This window comes from Microtus pennsylvanicus, chromosome 12 (assembly GCF_037038515.1).
Source record: "Microtus pennsylvanicus isolate mMicPen1 chromosome 12, mMicPen1.hap1, whole genome shotgun sequence".
Lineage (NCBI taxonomy): Eukaryota > Metazoa > Chordata > Mammalia > Rodentia > Cricetidae > Microtus > Microtus pennsylvanicus.
The window spans coordinates 22,233,026-22,254,937 of record NC_134590.1 but is presented as its reverse complement, the minus strand read 5'-3'; the positions used below and the strand labels follow the sequence as shown (position 1 = coordinate 22,254,937).

The following is a 21,912-nucleotide window of genomic DNA, read 5'->3' as shown; positions in this document are numbered from 1 at the left end:
GTATAAAAATGAAGTATATTGCTTAAGGCCTTCATGAATAAAAATGCTTTGTTCTTCTTATGTGTAGGCAGAGACTGCTTGTTTTTTTCCAGGCTACCCAGACCTGAATAATCTCAGAGAAAGACTATATTAATTGCAACATTTTTGGCCAATAGCTTAGGCTTATTTCTAGCTAGCTCTTATATCTTAAATTAATGCATTTCTATTAATCTGTGGCTTATTGGACAAGGTGTTAGCACCTGTCTCCTTCAGCTGCTACATGGCATCTCTCTGGCTCCACCTACTCTCTCTATATATATCTCTGTTCAGATTTTGTACCTGGCTTTAGCTTTACTCTGTTAAGCCATTGACTGAAACAGCTTCTTTATTAACCAAGGGTAATAAAACACATTCATATCATAGAGGGGAATCCCTCATCGGTCATGTGCCAAATATAGATCTGTGTATTTTACATGGGCTTCTTGACGTAGTCTTCTTAGTAACATGTAAAAATAGGTACTGGTTTTAATTTTATAGATAAACAAATTGATGCATAATAATTTAATGTAATATCATGCTACTAGGCATGAGAGTTGGTTTGCAAACCAGTAGCTTGATTTCAGAATCTTCTGTTGTTTAATGGTTTGATGGAGATGTGGTACATGCTTCATGTGGCATCTGAGATGAAGAGACAAGTCTGTATAGGATTGATGCACATTTGTAATCCAGCCACTGAGAAGACTGAGGCAGAAGAAGAAAAACAAGTTCAAGGCTAACTTGGCCTACATAGGAAGTCTCAGTCTTCCACCACCTCTATTAAAATGATGATGACTGGTGGTGGTGGTGGTGGTGATGGTGATGATGATGATGATGATGATGATGATGATGATTAGTGACTGTGTTCAATCACTCAATAAATAACATATTTTGACATTTTGGGGATTTGTAAGTGGTAGAAAGCATATGAAACTTAAAATACTAGCATATGCATTATGCCATGATGTCTTTATTTTGCTTGTGGATTTGGATGGTGCTACTTAAGGTTTTCTTTTTTATGGTAACTTTCAACTCCTTTTTAAAGCATCACCTCATATATTTTGAAGGATTTTTTTTACATATAAATTTGTTATACGTGGCATTCAGTGTCTTAGAAAGCAGAGCTCCTAATTTACTTCCCTTTCATACAACATGATAATGTTACAAACATAATAGGTTTAAAGGAAAGGATCCAGAATGTATGAGTGACTAAGTAAAGGAATGCAAGGGATGTGAGTGGAGAAACTTAGGAGGCCACTCTCAGTGGCTCACCATATCCTCAAACAGGTTAGCGTTGGAGAGAAGGACTGGGAATACAGAAGACAACAAACAGCATCATTTTATAATTGCAGTGAAGGTTATTGCCATGCAGCTTATGGTAATGCTGAAATGTTCTCTCATAAATGTCAGCTTCCAAAGTAGGATGAATGTATCATACACGATGTTATCATAGATACAATAAAGAATCATTTTGTATTCATGCTCTTATGAAGTTTGTCATATTTTCCCTTTGGTTGAGTGTATGGAAGGGCAATTGAGCGTTATAATGCCTTTCTCAGAAAATTCATTTGGTAAAAATAAAATAAAAAATAAAAAGTAAGATGGATTATCCCTGTGCATGTGGTATAATTTTATGACATTGCCTAGGCTTTCTCTGATTCAAAATCAGATGTCTTAACAATAACATTTAGAAAAAGTGAACTCATCTGAGTAGGGGTGGCACATGTCTTTAATCCTAGCTCTCAGGAGGCAGAGGAAGGGAGATCTCTGAGTTTGAGGCCAGCCTGGTTTACAGAGTGAGTTTCAGAAGAGCCAGGGATACACAGAGAAACCTTGTTTTGAGAAACCATTTAAGAAAAAAAAAAAAGGAAAGGAGGAACGGAAGGAAGGAAGAAAGAAAAGAATAAAAAAGTGAACTGTTACTGAGTTGATTTGAATTGGTAATCACAATGGTAAGAAAAACAATTGAAACCCATCTACCAAACTGGAGGATTTATTGTGCTGTTATGTAAAATCTCCTCTCTTTAGTTCTTTTGAGGTTTCTGAATGAAACAATCCAATGGGCCATAGAAAAGGCATTGAGTACACCTTGAGCAAATAGGTTATGGGAGAGTCTGGAGCAACCGGGATAAATCACCTCCATGAGATGACATCAGCCCTGCACTGGTGGCATTTGCCCCCCCCACCCCGGACACTGTAAGTGCTGCTGTTGACTGACAGCGTGTTTCAGCCTGAAGACCAGCTGGGGCTAGTGAGGTCGCCCCACAGGAGCGGTTAAAGAATGCTCCTGCTTCAAAGCTAAGGCAACCCCTAGACCTCCTGAAGCTTTGATCAATTACTCCAAAGCGAAAATAGAATGTAGTATAGCCTAATAGAACTTCACAAAAATCTACAAACCTTAGCCCGGAGCTATTTTCTCATCTCCCCCCACCCCAATCCCACATCCCTCTTTTTTGGGGAAGGGTTGTGGAGACAGAATTTCTCTTTGTAGACAAGGTTGGCCTCAATCTTAGAGATTTGCCTGCCTCTTCCTGCCAAGAGCTTGGATTAAAGCTCCTTGTGTCGCCACACCTGGCTCTCAAGTTTCTCTTAAATAACAAAAGTAAGATCTTTCTGTTTAACAGACATTCCATAATCCTGCAAGAGTTTCAACATATGATTATAAATGAACGAGAATGACGGTGAGGGAAAGATGATATTCATGCAGTTGCCAGAGCTGGGTCTAAATTCTTTTTGGAGACACATTCACACTCTCAGCAAATTGATTCCTTATTCAATAGTAAGACCAAACTAGAGTTTTCATTTTACCTGGAATTCAGTTTTCCTAAGGTATTTACATGTCTGATAATATGGTAGCAATTTTATCTGTCAAAATATAATACAGCGAGATAAATATTTTGGGAATATATGTAGTCACCACAGATTATAATAACATTCTAAACTTTTATCAGACCATGAATCTATGGAACATTTGAGTGGCAATCTTCTGGCCAGTTTTACCCTTAGCTACATACATAAGCATCAATTGTTATAGACATAATATAAAGTCCCAAGTAGAGCAACCTGCCATGTGGATGCCTGTACTGAGGTTTAATAGTATCCTGTATCATTTTTCTCAAAAGGAAATAGCAGGATGTTGCCTTGTATTTTTTTACTACTACATAATAAAATGCAGATATAATAAATACCGTCTAAGCAAATAAAACAAGGTTTGGACAGAATCCATTTTGCCCTCCTCACTTAGTATATAGCTCAGGCTTTGAAATATTTCTTTCCTGAGTAGACTTAATTATATCAACTTGCATTCTACTGTCTTTGACTGTACTGAAACAGAAAACTATATCTTGTTTTTATTTGCCAGGTAGCATTAGACGATGTTTGAGTACATTTGTCTTGGTTCTCCACTGGGCTTGTTAACACAGTGCAGATTATGATCCCAGTTATCCTTTGATTGGATAAGTTGACCTGTTACATTACTGCTTGGTGATCCTGGGTTATTCTTGCCATAATATTAATGATATTGCTGAAGTTTAAATAGTTATATACCACAACTTGTGCATTGTAAAGAATTTACAGCACTTATTGTGACTGCCGTGGGTGCAGGAAAAATATTTTCCTCGGCCTGGTAGGCCAGTTAGCCATCCTGTCTTCAGGGTTTCTGGTGGTCAGTCTTCATTTTTTAGATTGGATTTGAAAAAAAAAACTGGCTGGAAACAGTTTTTTTTAAGTTATATTTTCATAAATGTGTGTGTGTTGCCTGCCTTTATGTCAGTTCGCCATGTTCATGTCTGGTGTTCAGTTAGGCTATAAAAGAAAATACATACTCTGCAACTATAGTTTCAGGTTCTTGTGAGTTGCCAAGTGTGTGCTAGGAATTAAGTCTGGGTCTTCTGGAAAAATAGCCAGTGCTCTTAACCCATGAACTACCTTTCCAGACCATGTGAACATTATGTGTGTGTGGTGTGTGTGTGTGTATGTGTGTGTGTGTGTGTGTGTACATATATATGCTGACTATGCAAATAGGCTTTCTTGGTATACATTTTACATTTCCATACATTCTCATAGAATACAGATTAGGATGAAAACTGAAGTACTATTAAATTTTCACTGAGTTCAATCATATTCCCATATAATTCTTACATGCAAGGCTGAGTCATTAGATCGGGAGTTAAGTCTGAGCTACATAGTGAAGAAACTCCAAAATATAACAAGACAGAAAGAAAGAAAAAAAGAAATGGAAAACCAATGCTATAGTATTTAAAAGCTATTACTAATTATTTTGCTAAATATTGGAAAAAGTAACTTTTATGATCAAACTGCTGGGAGCCCAGGATTTCAGACTTACTCGCTTCTAGAAACACCTACTTTCCTTTAGGGCTTGGCTTGACTCCAGGAACCGTAGCATGCTACTCTTATAGGTGGAATAATAATACAACAATCCCATAAAAAGGAAGCTGCATGCCTTGTGCCAATTTCCTCATAAAGCAAAACCATTTAATTTTAAATACTATCATTAATATATGAAATAACAAATTCCATTTACTGATACAGCTAATATTATAGTTTGGATATATAAATTTATATGACTTTGAGACTTTAATTCCTAAGGGGGAAAAATAAAAATATTTTAGTATTAGTACTTCCTTTGTGTCTGTGAGATTTATTCCTTTTTTGTTTGGTTTTGGTGTTAGTTTTGTGAGTTGTAGGCTTCACGCTGAAGCTCACGCTTGCTCACAGCTCAACATTAGGCCATGCTATTCAAAACTCACATGAGTTCTGTCTTATGTGTGTTGACAATACAAGCATATGTGTAAGGGGCTTGGAATATGTATATATTTATAATATATATTATATATAAAATATTTGCATATATGTGCAAAATAGTTACATTTAGTAAGGTATAAACTAAATTTACTACTAGTAAATTTTGTAAATTTAATTCAGATAATTTATTTCTTTGGTTTGCTGTTCTTTGACTTTTATTGCTCTGAAATGCACATTGCAGTGTAACAGATTTTTTTTTTTTTACTTTGTAAGAGCTGTGTAGGTATCTTAAAGGTAGGTAACATTAATCACTCTTTAAAAAAATTCTGTGTATATAGACTTTCCCACCACAGAGCTATTTCTTTAGAAAATTCTAGTTGAAATTGTTTGAGAATAAGGATATGAGATCTCCCTCCTATATATGTAGTAACTCAAACGCATAAATATAGTTTTGTATGCTATGCTTTTTATATGCATAAAACGTGGGGGTAAAGTAGAACTCTGTTTAAAATGCAGTAGTATGTTTCTTTCTACAGCTCTGTTTACCTGAGGCTAACTGTGACATAAAGATATTAAACAGAAAATTCTACAGTGAGGTATTGATAGGTAGAAGATGTTATACTATTGTAAATAGTGCAATGAAAGCTTACCTTATCCTGCTTTGTCTCAAATGAGATGTCAGTAACTCATACTTCAGGTGCTATTGACTGGGTAGTTGCTTCATTGCTATCGTAGTTTCAAACTGACTGGTAGTATTGCGGTGTGCTCAGGAGAGCTGACTTTTTTTTACTGATGACCCCAAAGTGCAATATTAAGGTGGAGACTCTGTAACAACACTGAAGTGAAGTCATAAAGTGATTCCTTAATTGAAAAGATAAAACTAAATTATTTTTATTGCTTGAACAAAAGCATATTTATATGTATGTTCTCAAAGGATATTTTGTAGTTGTTTTATTTCATGATTTCTTAATTTTGTTAATCCCTTCATGCACAGGAATTTTAGGTTAAATTCTATCATATCTACACTTAGGAAAGAAAAGGATACAGAAGAATTGGTATTAGCCATGGTTTTAGGTACCCAATGGACTCTTGGAAAGTATATTCTACTCCAAATGGGAGATACTTGCAATGTCCACAAAAGGAAAAGATAGATAGAAAGATAGAAAGATAGATAGATAGATAGATAGATAGATAGATTGATAGATAGATACATAGATCCTTCAAGCTTTAACAAGGTGGTAGGTTTTATTATACGTAATGCTAATACAATATTATTTACTGTTTCTATAATTATTGTGGGTATTTTTGTGTGTTGCTGTACATGTCAGAGGACAACTTCGGAGAGTTGACTTTCTTTTTCATGAGCATAGGTCCCTGGGATTGAATTCAGGTCATCATGGTTGGCAGCAAATGCTTTTATTCTCTGAACCATCTCACCATCTCCAGTATAATTTCCTAATTTATGGTGATTTGGAATCAGAAACAAGGAAAGCATCAGTTATCAATGGTTTTATTGTGTGTATTGATAACTAAGTAAAGACAGTTTTTGCAGAAATATCTATGAAGAGTGAAGGCAAATATCCCTCTTAAGGCAGTGTCCAAGTTGCACAGGTTGACTCATTTGAAAAGAAAAACATTTTTGAAGTTTAGAGATATTTGTTCTGTTTCCCTCTGAGCTCCAGATGTTTCTTAGTCTGTCTGTATATGAGATTTTCTTCTCATCTCTGCTTGACAGAGATTTCTGTATAGGAAATAAAACATAATCATGTCTCTGGTGGAAACCTCTCCATAGTTCAGCTCATCGAACTTTAGTGCAGTGTGACCTCTTTATAAAACACATTCCTTGATTCCTGACTGAAAGCCACACTGGTCCTGATTTCCAGATGTTGCAGTCTCAGATAGAGAACTTATTACTGTGGAGCACAAAGCACACTATTTCAAACACATCAGTAGAGAAGATTTTCTGCTTGAAATCTTAGACAAAGTGAGAAATAAAGCCTCCTGCAATGAATTGCAGTCAGTATGGGACTGGGATTGAGAAAAAGAAATGCCAAGGAAGGCAGAGGAACCGGGTTGTGGAAATCTGATATCTGATGCGTAAGCTAATCACTTTAGAACTCCAGCCAGGTTCTTTTTTTTTTTTTCTGTGTTCAGAAACGTTTCTTTATTTTGTACTTTCTGCTTTTTGATCCCACCCCTCCGCACACAGTTGGCACCCTCCCAAAATACTTTGGCAGAGGTCGCTTCCCAGAAGCCTTTTAAACTTTAGTTAGAATACATTTATTGATTTTATTGAATGGCCAGAGGAATGCAGAGTTTTGGGAAAAGTGCATATAAGAATCAGTGTCTGGCCTGGTAACCCAAGCTATTTTAAATGTCTGCGAACACTTCATTAAATGCTGGTTCTCATCATTTGCAAAATAGTAAAGGTTTCTTCTGCTGTTTCCTTGGGTAGATGTTACCTGACTTACATAACCTCATAGAACAAGAAGGTGAAAACCATTTCTCTAGAACTGACATTTAAAGAATCTCAGCACACAAAAATTTAGTGAATCTTTAAAAATCAAATGATAAATCTCTAGAAAATCTTTGGTAGCATTACAGGATAACCTTGGCCTGTTTTCCTTTATAAAACTATGCAGTAGATACAGATCATCTCTGTTGTCTAACATTACCATAAAATGAAAATATAAAATATACTTTGCAGAATGATTAACAAATGATCTTTTTCCTATTACTGGTCTTCTAGTCCACTTGGATGTAGTTTTTTTAATTTCTAGCTGCAGAAATGAACTTCCTATATTCATAATTCTGAGATAACTAATACTTCTTTAATGACTTGGAGTTTCCAGACTCTGGCTTAAAAAAGGAAATGAGATGATTATTGATAATATATATAATACATATTTAAAGCCAGTTATTTTACCTTGCATTTCAATATGATGTGGACTGGATAAAGGAACATGTCCAATGTATTCAGAGGGACTTAATTAATGGGCAGCATTTAAAAAGTTTATCTGTTATTTAAAAAAAGAGGGTGATAGGTTTATTATCTACTCTACAATTTTGAAATATATATTCAACATTAGCAACAATCAGTACGAGTAAGTTCTGGGTATATTTTGAAAATTAATTCTATATACTTTATGGATTGTGGTTTCCTATTTGGAATTATGATGCTAAATTTTCTTTCTTGGCTTAAGCACCTTGAAAAATATTAAACATTAAATATCATTCTATTTTTACTGAAGCTTAAACAAAGCATTGGTGATATGCATAACCTCTTTGTACTACAACTTTTTTAATGCCAAATCATTATGATTTAATTGCTTATGAAATAAACTTCAAAATCTTTTTATTGAATTTTTAAGTATATATCATTGTATCGTTATTATTTCATGATAAAATAGCAGGTTGATTAGAGTATTTTCTTTTAGAAAATGATCATTTAGAAGTATAGAGGGTAGGCACGTTCTATTATAATTAAGTGTGATAATTCCCATTATTAGAGAAGTAGGAAACCATGATCAGTAGGCAAATATGTCATGTGTAATTACAGTCATAGCAGAGCCATTTTGAAGAGTAAGAGCACAGGATAAATTATATGATTGTTTTTATATTGATAGTTTGAGAACTATTTCTAAAGCAGAGAATCGAAACAGACAATGCTGAGGAAATCATCTTTCTGGATCCTCACCAAGTCTTCTTATGGTTGTGCATACAAGATTCTGATCTTTGTACTGCCATCGTGTTATGCAGGGTAAAGGGGAGCTTTATGCCCATCTGGGGATGCATTTTGCTGGTAGGGTGCTTCCGCTGTGAACAGAGGTTTTTTACTTGGGGCTTGCTCCAGTTTTCACTGGTTGTATCTGCTGTATGTTCTACCATCTTCTTCCATCATTGGAAGCTTCTCTTCTTCTTTTTGAGATAAGATGCTAGAATTCATAAGGTATGGATATGTGCAGGGATTTCCACCTGTTTAGGCATATGTCTGAGTACTATGTCATTTACTATACCAACAATAAGCTAAAACACTTGTAAGCCACATGTTTTCCACGCTTAAAGAATGAGGTCCCCATGGCTGACTTTGTGTAGTTTTACTTTCTTGATAAAGACCTTCTTTGTTTATTTTGTTTTTTATTCTTTCTTCAAGGCTGAAAGCCTATATTAAAAGAGACTCCTGGAGAAAATACCACATAAGTACATTTGTCTATTCCAGAGTCTTACGGAATTAGAATGTTGGTCTCCTATAGACAGTCCTCAATTTGACTTACAGTGGTCCAATTCACGGTTTTTGAGTTGTGATGGGGCAAAATTGGTAATTAGTTAGTAAAAACTAAATTTTTGAAATTTGTGAATTTTAATTGTGACTAAGACATACTTTACCATACATTTTGAGATTTTGGGAAGCCCTTGTAGCTTCCTGATTCCAGAAAGCCACATGACCATAACAGTAACAAACCCTACAGTGACTTTGTTGGTAAATTTTATTTCTAAGTAGATTATGTCTAATATATGCTTTTAATTGCTTAACATGTTTTTAACTTATAATGTACTTTTGGGATGTATCTCCATTGTAAGTAGATGGGCAAATAATTATACGTAGACTTCATTTCACTCAAGATCTTTCCATGCCTATTTAGATAGAAGTGTCATATAAGAGACGCCTAAAAGAAATAAAAGACCCAATCCTTGGTTTTGATTGTCTGTGAGGAGTTAAAACTGTGTGTTTATACCGTCCCATCTGAACATCTTAGCAGGATGGCTCTGTATACAGCAGTTACAGAATTGTTCCTTTGTCTTTGTCATACATGTCCAAGGGTGTGATTTGGTATGGTAGTCTATGGGATGGTTTAGTATAACAGAGGATGAAGTGATGTGGTTACCCTGTATTACCTATATTACCCAATCTTACCCTGTAACCTGATCTTACCTATATTACCCTATCTAATGGATGTAGACAGACAAGATGACAGTCACTATCAAAATTCAGAGTTGTACAAGTAAATATAATGACTACTATGTTTATGAAACATTCTGTGCCATGTAAATATGTTATATCTTTTAAAGGTCTATTAGCTGTTCCAAAAATTTTATTTTATCAGTAGAAGAAAAATTTATGAGTAAATATGTTAAATTGTCATTGCTAATAATGAGCAAAATGGATAAAGTAAGAAATTTTTGTAGCATTAAGCAATTAATGGAATTTTAAAAACTGACTCATGTTATGTTTTTAAAAAAATATTAATTATTTTAGCATTGGTCTTCAATAAACTTTATATGTTCTTTTAGTTGCTGGTCCTTTGAAATAATGGTACATTTAGCTGCTTCTTCTGTTTGATTAATGTGGAAGCTCTGCTAATTGATTTTATGTAATTATTTCTTTCTAATGTAAAATTGTTACAGTATAAGTTGGCCTTTACCACTGCTTTTTCTGCCTCCCAAAAATTTTGATATGCTGTGTTTGAATTTGTTCAATTTAAGGTATTTTCTATGTGTTGTTTTTAATTGGTATATACTTAGGGATTTCTAGCTTTCATTGCTAATTTCAGTTGCATAACATATGTTTATGATACCAATCTTTTTACCTTTATTGAGATTTAGTTTATGTTCTAATGTTAAGTCCAGTAAGACCTCAAATAGTGTTTGGACAATTTACAGGCAATCTAATACAAGATCCTCCTGTTGTCCACATAATATCAATATTTTATCTTGAATTAACTGTTCCTAATTTGATAGATGAATTGGTAATTTCTCTTCACCTAAATCAGCTTTTATGGAAACTTTAAAATTTGTTATTGATATTGGGGAAAATATTTGCCTGTCCACTCAGGCCTTCTTCAGATGCCACCTTTAGGCGCTTGCGTGCCATGGATTATGGTCACTGAACCCTGTAAGGCATTGCATTCAGACTGCTCTGTCCAGTAGAATTTTTAGCTAGGAATGGGCTAGATACCAAAAGAAGGTAATGTAGGAAGTTATTGGTCAATTTGTTGTTGTTGTTTATTTTGTAAATGATGTTTCTAATGAGACAAACAGAGTCCACTCTTCATTTAGAAAATTATGAAACATAATTTCTACAGTCCGCAGTATGGTACACTTGTAGCCTACTGAGAAGAAACCCTCATTGGAGAAAGGTTGTAGATAATTGCGACACTGTTGGCAAGGCAGATTTGAGGGCTAACTTTTAGAAAAATCACCTTAAGAGAAATGTTCTCGCATGTACCATTTTAGTTTAGTGGTCAGTGAACAGTTTAAGTATGAGAGTTGGCTTGGTAGCGTGGCTCAGTGGCACAATCTCTGTTAACCTCCAGAGGCCTCAGGTTCAATCCCAACACCTCCAGCTGCTGCAAAACACTTAAGCGTCTGTAAAGTGATTGGTGGTGCCCATTCTTGTCATTTCTTTACTGCCGCATGGACCATTCTAGTGCACTTCAATAGGGCATATTCTATAATTGTGGAATGAGTATATGTGGGATGCAAAAATAGAGCTTTTTCCCATTGTGTTCCAACACTAATTTGTATTGGGCTATTTAGAGATAGATCGTTTCGCTATCAACTTGTGAAGCCATCTTCAACAGCAAGCAGTGTTTCAAATTGCTTGAGATTGTCTTCTGAGAAAATAGTTTATGGAAGCTTATCTTTCATTCAATTTTAATATTTCAGCAAAAATGATTAGGGATAATGCAGTCCCGTTTGAGAAACTTGAACGCATAGACCCAAAATTTAGAGTTCATGGAATAAAATGCTGAATTTTTCACCTGGCATCTCCTTTGGCTGTAGAGACAAAAATATCTGAACAAACTTCAGGTGGTTGTTTAAAAAGTGAAATGACAATATGAAGTAATTAAAACAGCATTTGCTACACAGTGAGAATTTTATTATGTATAATATATGTGTATGGTTTCAGACAAAAACAAAGGTAGCATGTAACCTATAAATAAATAAAATGTTCATATGTGCATATAGACCTGTCTTTCCCCCATGTCTCTGCCTCAGTCTGCTTCCTAGCTAAAATGTGCATACATTCCTATTTATTATTATTATTATTTGGTTTTTCAAGACAGGGTTTCCCTGTGTGACAGTCCTAGCTGTCCTGGAAGTAGCTCTTATAGACCAGGCTGGCCTCGAACTCACAGGGATTCACCTGCCTCTGCCCCCCCCGAGTATGGGGATTAAAGGCGTGTGCCACCATCGCCCGACCACATTCTGAGTATTGTTTTAATCTTTTCAGTTCCTTTTGAATTTATACTACCTAGAGGCATGACCAAAATGGTAAATATATTGAATGTCTACAAATAATCTTCCTTTTAATTTTTCTCTCCAAGATCTGGAAAATTTGAACCATATTTATCATTTATTCCTGATTTTATAAATTTGCAATTCATTATTTTACCTCAACATCTATTTTGTTACCTTTTATATGTGATTAATTATAATGTTTGATTAAGACAGAGGTTAATTTTTATACTTAATGAATGTAAATCTAGTTTTTAGACCAAAAGTCTTCCCATCTAGTTCTCCAGCCCTCTGATAAATTACAATGATTTCTAGGGGGTTGCTTTTATGCTAATATTGAACCATGTATAACTGTGAGGTAATGGAAATATGATCAGGTGCTAAAAAGCATTAATTGCATTAAAACATCACCAATCACTTCCTTAGGAATCATATACTCAAACTGTTTACAATATCTGTTGTTGAGTGTCCATTTTACATTAAGTATATTAAATAGAAGATGAATTTATCCATGTTATCTCATAACATAGTTATCTGTTGATAAGGATTCTTTCTCTGCTCTTCTGTTTCTTCATTACTCTTTCCTTTGATTTCTCCTTTCCATTCCTTAGGTTTCTTGTCTATTTGTCCTTTTCATTGTGATTCCAGGTGGCTTTAGCAAGTTAGTATTTGTCCTCTGGACTCTAAATGAAGTGACTGACCCCCAAGAGTAGATCACTGTGGTGCTGAATAGCTCCACTGCAAGATGAAGACTATCTTTCATGCTTATGGAGGAAAAAGAAGTACGAAACAAAAAAAAAAAAATCAAGAGAACCAGGGTTGTTAGAAGTGGCTACACAAGCAAATTCAAGGACATAGATAACTATTGGCTTTCCTTTATCATCTCAGTTTATTTGAGAACCATGTAGACAGTTTCCAATAAACAATATCTTGTTTTTGACTTAGGAAAATGCTAACATTTGATTTGCCCAGTGAGAATTGGTGAGGCAATTTGTTTCAATGGGAGGAAGTAATACAATGTAGGGAAATTAGAGCCCTGATTAACATGTCATATGTAACCTTCGCTATGAGTGGTGTTCATATTTGCATGGTGGTAAGACTGCATAAGGAACACCTGATTGGTTTTGTTTGAGGGCAGATGAAATTTGAAAAATTGGCCATCACTAAATTAGAAATGTATTTCCAAGGTGATGCAAAATATCTAAAGGGACATGATACTTGTGGGCAGGCTTCTGCCGTGACCCATGACTATCCAGTTGTCTAAAACTTTTTCAAGGTGATAAATATCATTTTTCAAAAGCAAGAGGGAAGTAATCTATCAGGTCATTAGTTATTGAAAGAATGCTAGATTTGTTGAAGGAAGGTTATTCAGGGTAGTTTGAGCAATTGATTATAAAAGAGTTGCTTGTTTGAGTAGTCAAGCATGTGATTCAAATGTGGAGTTGGCTTGCCCTTGAATAAAATTTTACTAAGTACACAAATGCTGCTGAACACTTATGAAATACAGCAAATCCTGCTATTCTCACATTTCAAGATGACTAACATGTCAAACATTTGCGTTAGAGGATAGTTTCTACTAATATTCGATTCAATTTTAAGCAATCGCAATTTTTATTAAGGAGGACTCTGTTTAATTCCATGGTATTGATTTCCTGCTCCATATCTAATTCCTTATTCATTTGGGGGCAAAATGGTAGAAGAGATAATGGATTGTGTTATTATTTTGTGATGTGTATAGTAACTTAACTTTTTAGGAGAAACAAAAATATTCCTATTGCTACTAAATAAGTGCAATTAATTTGAGAATAATTGCTAGATATGTTAATTGTGTAAATTCTTAAATATACTCACTAGAAAGTTTTAAAATTAATGTCACAGAGCTACAAGAATACATTAAATTTTCAAATAAAATATTTTTAAGAACAGCATCATTTTAATATTTTTGGTACTAAGTTTGACATACAGGATTTTATTTTAGTGATTAAAAAAGGAATTTTGATGATTTTAAGAAAATGAATACAATATCCTGGAAATTGTTTTAATAAACTCATTTATGGGGGGGGTCAGAAAACTATAGGTGAAATGGGTTTATCTGTATGTGTTTGTGTGTATGTATACGTAATATATAAAACCAAATGCAGTAAATGTGTCTTTGTTATGTCTCCTTAGTGGTTTTCAGATGGTAGAAGTTATTGATCTTGTCTCAGGTCTTAAAAATAAATGCTTGTTGTAAGAATGTAGTAATAGGAGCGACGGGGCTGCGTCCCCAACACCCTGGCTGCCTGGCTAGCTTATGCTCCGAAATAACAACACACAAACTCTATTCTTTTAAACACTGCTTGGCCCATTTCTATCTAGCCTCTTCTAGGCTAATTCTCGCACCTGGACTAGCCCATTTCTAATTATCTGTGTAGCCCATGAGGTGGCTTACCAGGGAGATTCTAGCCTACGTCCATCCTGGGCCGGAGCTTCATCGTGTGTGCCTCAGAGAGCAGAGCTATCGCATCTCACATCTGCCCGGGAGAGAGGAGCATGGCGTCTCTGAGCTCACTTCCTTTTCCTCCCAGCATTCTGTTCTGTTTACTCCTTCCACCTATGTTTTAACTTATGAGGCCAAGCAGTTTCTTTATTATAATTAAACAATGACCTTCTTCCATCATAAGAAGCCATAGATTCTTGGCAATTTCAAAAGTTATTTGAAGTCTTGTGTGTTCTTTCAAGTAGGAAAATATTTATATACTTAAGCATTTCACTCACATGCCCATTGAACAGTCGTACTTAAAACTATATCCTGTAACTTTCCAGTTTTCTTTCTTATTCTCATTCTGCTGGGACACTCTTAAGTGTTGCAAAGAAGTAGACACCTCAAATAATAAAACATTACTAGTTTTTTAGTTAACATGCTCAAAGAAAATATTTTTTGACATCTAATTGTGTCTTTTATTTTATTTTTTACAGAAATGTTGAATTCAGTAAGTCAGAAGACAAAACCATGGACTTTTAGCAATCAAAGAACAAATTAAGGTAATTCATAGATTATTATCGTTGAATATTTAAAAATAAATTTATAATATGTAAACTCAAGTTGATATATGTTTTAAGAGACTTAGTAACATTGAAAATGCAGCATGTTTAAGTGTTTTTATAGATTTTGAAATGACAGTTTAATATCTTATGTGTTTTGGGAAAATAGATTTTCTTTTCTGAACAATAAATAGTGTAGTTGAGCATACTTGCTATTGTGAAGAAATGCACCAATCTATATGAAAGATAATTTGGCTAAAGGAAGTAGTTTTTTTTTTTTGTGGCTGCTGCTGTGGAAAGAACTGATGGCTACGTTACTGTATTAGCGTTATGTTAATAGTTATGAAACAACTATGCCAAGATTTTTGCTCCCTTTGATACATGGACACCAAGACAATGCATTGATGTCATTCTTGTATAATTTGTTCATTTGCTCTCAATTTTTATCCATCATTGAATATAAAGTTAATAAATTAAGTATGCTTATTTTATATTATCAAGATGTTTTATATATAACACAGATTATTTTCAAATCTGACCTATTTACTACAAATATATTTATTAAGTTCAACATGAAAATTTTCAGAGTATAAAATTAGGCTGTTACATATTATCTCAAGCAAGTCATAAAATGTAAAGCAGATCTTTTTACTCCTATCCAATGGTAACAATTAGGATTTCTTTCTTTGTTGTTTTTGTTGTTGTTGTTTCGGGGATAATTTCTGAGTAGGTACCCCAATTCAATATCATTCTCCCTGAGTCTCCTGAGTTCTACGATTAGAGCTGTGTACAACGATGCCAGGCTTCTATTGTCTTTTTGGAATATTCCAATTAATTTTTGTAAAGGAACTTTAAGTTATTGTAAATATGCAGAAAAAATCAGGGCTTCTTATTTTCTTATTTTTCTTATTAACTGATTAATATTTCTTAAATTTTGATTCATTAAAATAATAGTTATTTACTATAAACTATTACAATGTATTTTCCTAGTTTAGAATTAACCTTAAAAACAGTCAGCGACTTAAGATTATGGAAACATTACAAATGCCTTTATAGACAGTCTATTTTGAATGTTGTTTAGTGATTTAAATGTTTTTTTTTAATTCTTAACTTCTTTGCCACTGATTTTCCTCTCCATATCATTTGCATATGTAAACAACATTCGTCCTCTTTTTGAAAGTAGGTATGATTGAGTTACTCGGAATTGATTAGCTTGTTACGTTAATATCTAAATGCTGTAGACATTCATCTACTAAGTTAAAACTGAAATTAGGTCACTGTTAAAGTAAAATAAAGCAATTTAACAGAAACAGGCTTACTCAATAATTCCTTTAAAAATATTGAATGTAGTATTACCTAGAAACTCTCATTAGAAGCTAGTACATGACAGAGAGTGATGTTGTTTTTAAACACAAGGATTTAAGGCAGAGTCAGGCAGATCTTAGAGATATTTCCAGGCCAGCCAGAGTTACTCTTTGAGATATTTCCTTAAGTGGAAGATGACGGAAGACATGAAGAGAGTTGCTTCAGTTGTAAACAGACAGAAACAATCAAAAGAACAGATTATGTACTGATAACCAATTGGTTATCAGATTATGAGCAGATAGCCAATCTCTCCGTGGACAAATGTGTCAGTATAGTTCCAGCCTATTTGCTTCCTGCCCCTACTTGCTTCATTGTGTTTTTAAATATAGAGGTTCATAATGTGTATTAAACTTACCGTTTAAAAATATGCAGTCTGCTTGTCAAAATAAATAACTGCCAACCAGATCAAGAGACTGAACATATTCAGCACACCAGATACCACTAACTGCTCCTTTTGTAGCCCACCCGTTAGCTCAGTCTCAGTATCGGGAGCCTCTAGACTCCATTTTAATATAAGACACGCAATGCAAACTTGAGAAGCATGGGGAAGTGCTGCTGTGTTGGAGAGAATCTGGACACATGACCTTTCATGTGTTATTACCATGCCTATGTTTCTGTTCCCTCTTGTGTAGTTAGAGGTTAATAAAATTTTCTACTACACAGCATTTAGAATAGAGTTCAGCATGTCCGAAATACTGTATCAGTGCTTGAGACTCAAAAAGGACACACTGGAGAAGGCATCCTTTCTGTAGTAAAGGTCTTCTTTGAGTGTGTTTAACCACACAACATCAAATGAAAGTTTTCAAAACAATGAAGGGTGTTTAGTAAAACCGTTCTCACACAAAAGTATAGTTGTTGACGCCACTCTTTCAGCTCCTAGGTATAAACACTTGGAGTAATGCTGAGACAATTTCCCACAGATGGCGTATCCATCAGCAGGTTCTGCCAGACTTCTTATTACCCCCTTGGCTACTGCCTTGAGTCCAATCTCAGCCCTGTGCTGTGGAGACAAGAAGCGGTATGACATGTTTTTCTTTGGCCCATCTTTACCACCTTTGTCATAATTCACAACTAGTGTCTGCCCCCCTGGGCTCTCCAGCTGGCTTGGCTTCAACATGTACTGAAAACCTCCTCCACCAAGAGCTGTAGCTCTTGTTTTCCTTCTACTCACTCTCCTCAGATACTCGTACCTCCTTACCTAGAACTCCCCTTTCCATGCTGGCCTTAACTGTACAAAAGTTGAAAATTGTAAGTACCTAAGTACCTCTGTGGAACTGCCTCTTTTGTTTTATGCCAGGATTTTTTCCCCTTGCTTCTTTAAATTAGTTCCTGTATGGTCTCAGCAAGATATCTCCTGCAGTATAGTGTCTTCCTTGCCATGCAAGTGTAGGAATTTGGATAGTGCATATTTCATGACCCAGTACTGTGAAAGCAGAAATGGGCAGATCCAGAGAATGTCTGTATGCAGCAAGCCTAGCCAAAAACATGGAGTTCATGTTTCTGTCTTGAAAACATAAATATGGAAAGAAGTTGAAGAAGACACCCAATGTCTAGTTCTGATCTTCACAACCATGTACACACAGCATACATGTGTGCACACATATACTGATAAGACTAATAAGTATATATACACCATACCCACACCAAACACAAGCATGCACATGCACACACACACACACATATATACGCCCATGATAAGTTGAGGTATTTAGGAAATATTTCCTATATATAGATGCCTATTTCTTCTTTTATGTATCTTTTATGATGGATCACTGGCCTTGGTCATGGACTCGTAAAAGACAGCTGGAAATATCATAAATGACAATGTGAATATAAGACATTGATTATCTGGAATATTCTTGTAATAACTCAATTGTTGTCAAATGAAAATCCAGTTTCAGGCAACTGCTGGGACTGAGTGGTGGTCACACCCGTGAGATTGTTTCCAAAGTGCAGTTGACAGAGCTTCATGACTGCATTTGAAGGATGAGAGGAAAGCAGATGGTGGGAATAGGTATCAAGATGGAAACTGACCATGCTTTTAGTGGTACTGTGTAGTTACCTGTGTAGATAGCAAAGTTTAAGGTTTCCTTGAATATAAATATGCATGTATGTGTGTGTGTGAGAAATAAGTAAATAGTTCATAGATAATATATAATTTATTTTATATAATCATATAATTTATTATATGTAGTTTATGTTTTGTAATTTTTAACACATAGTCACATATTTTATGCACTATATATATAAATATAAAGAAAAAGTGATATACTGTTTTATAGAAATAACATCCAGACTGATGCTAGTCTTCATTTTTAAGTAGAAATTTTTCCTGAAGATATATAATGTGTCAGACTTAAGGTCACTGTTGTCTCTTACTTTTACTCATTTGTTTATGGAAAATTAAAACAAATTCGATTTACTAAGAAATTCCATTTCTAATTAATTTCAAGGCCATAGAGAGAGTGCAGGATTCTGAAGCTGGCCAGGGGCAGAGTGAAAGCTCATTGATTATTCATATGCTCATTCCTACTTATTCCATGCTTAGTGGCTGTCACACGCTGTCAGCCACATAGTTAGTGCCCTTCAGAACTCATGTGCGGACTCGGCAGCCTTTGGAAATCTGCATAAAGATACGTCTGACATTGGATAGATAGCTGCCCGTCAGTAGCAGACAGCTGAAATTGTCAGCCATTTACAGCGCAGAGCAGACCGCCATGAAACAGTGATCAGGAAGGCAGTATTGGCAGACAACAGAATCACTTACTAACCCAAACAAAACAATAAATCGTTTTTCACAGTTTCATTTTGTTTTTTTTAACAAAACGTAATGAAATCAATACCAGTTACCAAGTGTGCTGGCATCAGTTTCTTTGGTGTACATAGCTTTATTTATGTAATATTTAATGTTGAAAAATTGTTTTAGAATATCTAAACTTTGTCTTGCTTGGTTATGTATGTATGTATGTATGCATGTACGTGTGTGTATGGATTGGATGTATTGCTTGATTAATCATAGAAGTACTAGAGATAGAATTTAAAGGCACTTCACCAGCAAATTATAACCATGGCCCTCTTTGTATGAATTTTTAATACATATTTTAAGGGAATACTCCCAAGGCTGCTGTAGTTGGTCTGAGTGAATTCTGGAGCTCACATACGCCTTAAATTCAGGGTCTTTCTACCTTAGCCTTGTGTTTTCTGTCATGAGAAGTATGCATTACGGCCCTGTGCCACCAGTCCTGTATTGAATTTGTCTAATTTGGGGGAAGACAGGATCTCACAAGAGGGAACATTTTCTCATGATTATTTTTGAGTACATACATTTGAGCTTCCTGTCTATTCCATAGTTTGAAATTACACACTTTAAATGTTTGAGAATTTTAACAACCATGTGTTTTTAAAACTGGAACTAATGTTTATCTACTTCCATCTATAACCTTTGTTTTTTCTTTGTAAAATGCCGTGAAATATAAGGGCTGTGGAGAAGTCATAATTACCAAAACAAGACACCAACCAATTTTATCACCTAAACATTTCCTCCTCTTTCTCCCGGTTAATCAAAACCTGTGTAATCCTCTTATTCCTAGATTTCATAGGTTCTTCTCAATTCATATTTTTAAAATTTTCAGAATGATGTAGAATATGTAGCCTTTTGAGCCCAACTGTGTTCACTTAGCATAATGCCTTTGAGATTCTGTTCTTCTTGACCGCGTCATTAATTCATTCAATTTTTATTGCTTGGTTCTGTGCATATCATAGTTCATTTATTCATCTACTATAAACATTTGGGCTTTCTAATTAAGTGATAAAAGTGAAAACTTGTAAACACTCATGTATTGTGTTTCTGTGAGCTGTTGACTGAAGTTCCTGTTCTGCCTGTTCCTGCAGTCATTAAGTCCAAAATAAATCACACGGTGGTCTGCATTAATTACAGGCTGTCTGGCCTATTATCTCAGGCTGCTATTAACTCTTATAACTTATATTAGTCTATGATACTTGTCTGTATTAGCCATGTGGCTTGGTACCTTTTTCGATGAGGCAGTCACATCTTGCTTGCTCTGTGTCTGGCTTCCTCTCTGTCTGGGTGACAACTACAGACTGAAACTTCCCTCTTCCCAGAATTCTTGTTACCCTGCCTCTACTTCCTGCCTGGATGCCTTGCCTATACTTATTGCCTGCTATTGACCAATCAGTGTTTATTTAAAATAAAAGTGGCAGGGTACAGACCATTGTTCCACAACATACATCTATGCAAGTGCGTGTGTGCTTGAGTTTTCAGAGCCATCCAAATAAGATTACTAGGTCATATAGTCAGGGAATCTATTGATTTTTTTCTGTACTTTATTTTATACCATTCTTTTAATATTTCTATTTAAATTGTCATTGTTATAAAAATTGATATTGTGAAAGCTTTTTCTTAAAATTCTGAGTTTCAGCAATTTCAACACTGGCTTAATTGTGGAAGGCCTGAATGTTTTGTTGTGTTCTAAATGTATGTAGAAAAATTACACTAAGTGAAAATGTTATTTTTTTTCTGTGACATTTTCCGTTCTCTTTTGTACGTCTGTTCTTACAGTTAATGTTGGCAGCTTTGCCACCCACAAGGCATTTCCTTGGCTTCATGCCACATGCTTAGTTAATGTGACTTCACATGTCTAGTGCTTTTTACATAGAAAGGACCTCATAAAAATTATTTACAATGTTCATAATTGATTTGATAATATAAGCACCCTACAGATTAAAATAATTGAACTTCAAAATAAGAATAAATGTAGAATCTAAACATGAAATTGCCACTGGCTATTCATAGCAGGATATAGTAAGATGTTTTATCTTATACCTGTCAGGTAAAAGTCTCTTTCTGTATCCCGGAGAGTAAACTATAGACAACTTGCGAATGTGGTCCTACCGGAAAGAACCCTAGGCTCAGGTTGTCTTCACTGTGGGTCTGTCTTCGTGTTAGCTTGCTATGAGACTAGAGATGCACTTCATAATCTCTCTGGATTGCAGTATTCTCATTTGTACAATTAGTGAGGGCCACACTGTGTTATTCATAAACGACTTTCTTGCTCTAAAAAAAAAATATATGATGTTGCAATTTTGTGATGATCTTTTGTCATTGGGCAAAAGAGTTTATCGTTGTATTTAACTAATTCTATCAGAAGTCAATATTAAGCATGTCTTAAAATGATTGAAAATTAAAATTAATGAAAAGCCAATGGTGATGTTGGGGAAGAGTCTACATAATTTTTAAACACCTGAATCTTATCAGATTACCAATTTACATAGTGCATTTTCCAATTTGATATTCAAAACACTGGATTGAAATTAAATATTACTTATATTAAATAATGAAAACACATGAAAAATATAAACTCCTAACACAACTATCTTTTTATAGGATTTTCTGAGAATTTAATTTTTAACAAGATTTTAAATATCAACAATTTATTTCTTTAATTAGTACCTACTTAACTATGAAATATAATATACTTGATAAAT

The 21,912-nt window shown here is 34.7% G+C and overlaps 1 protein-coding gene across 26 annotated transcripts in view; it reads left to right on the top strand.

Moving 5' to 3' along the window:
* The window catches only part of Adgrl3 (adhesion G protein-coupled receptor L3), a 734,954-nt gene that overhangs the window by 155,747 nt on the left and 557,295 nt on the right, over positions 1 to 21,912 (top strand). For all 26 annotated transcript variants that reach the window (XM_075942857.1, XM_075942861.1, XM_075942854.1 and 23 more), the window contains one exon: positions 14,977 to 15,042. The gene's annotated coding sequence lies outside the window, so the exon portion shown is untranslated. The remainder of the gene's footprint in view (positions 1 to 14,976; positions 15,043 to 21,912) is intronic.